We start from the raw sequence: 4,254 nt of genomic DNA, 5'->3' as shown, positions 1-4,254 counted from the left end.
CAATGGTTAAGAGCACTGACTGGTCTTGCAGAGGACCCAGGTTTGATTCCCAGCCCCACATGGTGCTACGAACCATCCTTAACTCTAGTTCCAGGGGAATCCAAAGCCCTCTTCTGACCTCCGTGGCATTGCACAACATGGGTGCACTCTCATACATGCAGGCAATACACTCATACACATAAAATAAAATAAATAGATAAAATATTTTAAAATTTTTTAAAAAAGAAGCAGAATGGAAAAATTAGGAAAACTCTCAGCTTGGTCTTGTAAAGAATTCAAAAAAGTATGGTCAAGAAAGAATACTGAGCTCAGTCCTACTTGGGTCACTCTGATCCATGCATACCCTGTAATGTTTCCTGAGAATGGCAACCTGCCTGATGTACAAGACAATGATTTCCAAATAGCAATTATAAATATGTTCAAGGAACTCAAACAGCATACAAATAAAAGACTGAATGAGGACCATGAAAAACAAAGAGTTGAATGAAATAACTGAAGCAGTTCGAAAGATGAAACTAGAATTCAATAAAGAGATAGAATCCCTGAAGAAAAGTCAAATTGAAATATAACTTGAAATGTAAAACTCAGGAACAGAATAAAACAAAAACCTCAGGGGAAAGGATCAAAGTGGAAGTGGAGGAAATCAAATAGAGAATATCTGATTTTGAAGACAACGTTGGAGAAATGGATCAGTCAATCAAAAAAAAAATCTAATCTAAAATAACCTAGGAATGGAACATGCAAGACCTCTAGGACACTATAAAAAGAACAAACCTGTAAACCACAGGTATAGAAGAAGAAGAAATCCATGTCAAAGACACAGGAAGTATTTTTAACAGTATCATAGAAGAAAACTTCCCAAATCAAAGGAAAGAGCTACCTTTCATGGTACAAGAGGCACAGGGAACACCAAGTACACAGGACCAGAAAGGGGAAAAAAACAAACTCCCCATGTCATATAATAGTTCAAACACTAAATGCACAGAACAAAGAAAAAAATACTGAAAACTATGAGAAAAAAAAATCAAGTATAAAGGCAAACCCATCAGAATAACAACTGACTTTTCAACGGACATTATGAAAGCAAGAAGGACTTGAATGTATGTCCCACAAGTCATGAAAGAACACAGATGCCAGCCCAGACTACTATACTCAGCAAAACTATGAATTGTAATCGAAGGAGAAAGAAAAATTTTCCATGATAAAAACAGATTTAAGGAATCTATGTCCATGAAACCAGCTCCTTAGAGAATACATGATGGACTATTTTGATCTGAAGAGAAGATTAAATGCTCTTAGGAAGTTACAAAGAATAAATAAACAATTGCAGCACATTTAATCAAAAGAGACCTAAGAAAACAATACAGCACCAACATAACAGGAATTAATAGCCATTGGTTAATAATAACCCACAATATTAATGGTCTCAACTCCCTAGTTTAAAAAAAACACAAACTGATTGGATTAGAAAACAGGATCCATTGATTTGCTACCTCCAAGAAACACACCTCATGATCAATGATTGACACTTCCTTAGGGTAAAAGAATGGAAAAAAGGTATTTCAAGCAATTAGAACCAAAAAAGCAGCAAGTGCAGCTAGTCTCATAACTGACAAAATAAACTTCAATATAAAACTAGTCACAAGAGATACAGAGTTCACTTCATACTCATTAAAGGGAAAAAGATACATACCAAGAGGATATCACAGTCCTAAACATATATATAGCACACACAAGGACACAAATTTCATAAAAGAAACTTTATTAGATCTAAGATCACATGTTGACTCCAACACTGGAATAGTGGGTGGCTTCAACATTCCACTGTCACCAATAGACAGGTCATACAGATAATAAAAAAAAAATAGGGAAATGACACCATAAGTAAAAGGGCCTAACAGACATCTACAGAACATTTTATCCAAACATCAAAGAATACTTTCTTCTCAGCAGCCCATAAAACTTTCTCCAAAATTGACCACATATTAGGACACAAAGTAAGCCTCCAAAAATTTAAGGAAACTGAAATAGCCTGTATTTTATCTGACTACAAAGGAGTAAAGCTACATATCAACAACAATAGAAATGTGGAAAAGTTCACAAATTCATGGAAACGAAACAAAACACTATTGAATGAAAATTGGGTCAAAGAAAAAAAAATCACGAAGAAAAAATTTTAAATTCCCAGAATTGTATGAAAATGAAAACAAAACATACTAGAACTTTTGGGACACAATAAAGTTAGTTCTAAGAGGAAAATTTATAGAATTGAGTGCCTATACTAGAAACTTCGAGACATTTCATATAAATAACTTAATGGTGTACCAGAAGGCATTGGCAAACAGAACAAATAACACCTAAAAAGAGTAGTCAGGGAGAGATAAGACTGAAATTAACGGAATAGAAATGAAGAAAACAATACAATGAAATGAAGATTTGGTTTTCCTTTGAATCCTTCAATTGGAAAACCCAGAGGTCAGGAAACTAACAAATGGCCCCGGCTGGGGGCGGGGGGGCTTCATGGGAGAGGATATAGAATAAAATGATATAAAGTGGGGAAAGAGGAATAATGGAGCAGGAAGAGTTAAATGGGGTGGAGAATGGGAGGGCAGAGAAGAAGAGGGAGTACGGGAGAGATAACTAACAGTAAAGGCCTTTAGAAAAAGTCATATGGAACCCTACCAGTATAGAAGCTTTACAAAGTATATGTATGCACAATGTAAAAAGAGATTAAAAGGAATTACCCCATAACAGGGAGACATTGCTTTTTTTAAAAACATTTTATTATTTTATTATTTTTTAACAGAGCATAGGGCAGGGCTTTATTTACAGAAGAGTCAGCACCCCACATTTATGAGTGTGTATTTAAGTCCACACTCATTGCTTCTACTAGACATCATAGGCTAGAAACAACAACAACAACAACAACAAAAACCAAAAAAAAAAACAATGCCAGGAATGGACTCCCTTTCAAAAACCAATACAGGCCAGTGCCTCAGCTCTTGGTTACCCACCAGAACTTGACAGTTAAGACCTTATAGGTGAAAACAATACATACATTAGGTGTAGAACAAAGGGAAATCAAGCTGGTACTGACTTCAAAGCTTCATCACTACTGGCTAGCATCCATAGTCCTGGAAGGTGCTATGCATGCTACCAGAAGTGAAGAGTAATCACCAGCCTTGCCCAGCTATGAATCCTGAGAGCTACAACAACTGGCCTGGCAAAATAAGCCCACTGATACAATAGTGGTACAAATGTTATGGGAGTAACAAACCATGTTCCAATTGGATTTAAAATCTGCTTCATAAGATGGAACCCATATCTGACACTGATATTAGCCTAGGACCTGTGGCTAGACACATCACAGGCCATAGGGGAGAGTCTAAATAGTAGTTTTCTGCTAAATATACCAAATCCTAAAAACTTATTGTTACACCCAGAGATTAAATGCAACTCTCAACTCTTACCAGAGAAGCTTCTTCATGTAGTAGATGGTGATTGACACAGAAAGCCACAAGGTATAGAGACTTCTATATTCTCTAACCAATGTTTAGAGAATAAGGGACTATAGACTGCTTATCCCTGAATAGGACACCAGTATCAAAATTCTGTCTCCCAAGGCTCAGGGATCACTGAAGAGGGAACAAAAAGACTGCATAAGACAGAAGTGGCAGATGACCATAAGAAAAGAGTTTTCCAGAAAACTGGGCAGTTACTAATATGAACTCATAGCAATGGTGACAGCAAGCACAAGTACCATGTAAGCTGAAACCAGACAAAATCCCAACATAGAAGAGGGGAAGTGGACGAGAAACCTCAACCGAAGCTGAGGAGCTACTGCTGGGATGGGGAAATTCAGTCTTTGTTAAGGGTGTGAACACCGGGTAGGTTAATTAGGCTCCAGTGGATGGATCTGCACTGAAGGGCATTTGGGGGACACAAATTTGACTCCATAGACCTTTAAAAAATGAACTGGGGTGGAGTAATAACAGGGGTGCACAGAAAGGCGTGGTCTAAGTATAAACAGACTATTTCATATCAAATTTGCAACAATTTGATTTTTAAAGCTTTTCAAAAATAAAAGCAAGATTCAAGTGAAAATACCTAGAATTTCATAATTTGTTTTTCTTATCCAAATCTTACTGAATATTCTGATATGCAAGGAAAAATTGTGCTAAGAAAACTTATCATAGTATGTAACATGACTACATTATATTTTAGTGTGTGAAACGTTCAAAACTAAAGTTACTA

Source organism: Nannospalax galili, unplaced genomic scaffold (assembly GCF_000622305.1).
Source record: "Nannospalax galili isolate Female #2095 unplaced genomic scaffold, S.galili_v1.0 scaffold207, whole genome shotgun sequence".
Taxonomy (NCBI): domain Eukaryota; kingdom Metazoa; phylum Chordata; class Mammalia; order Rodentia; family Spalacidae; genus Nannospalax; species Nannospalax galili.
This window is presented reverse-complemented; position numbering follows the sequence as displayed.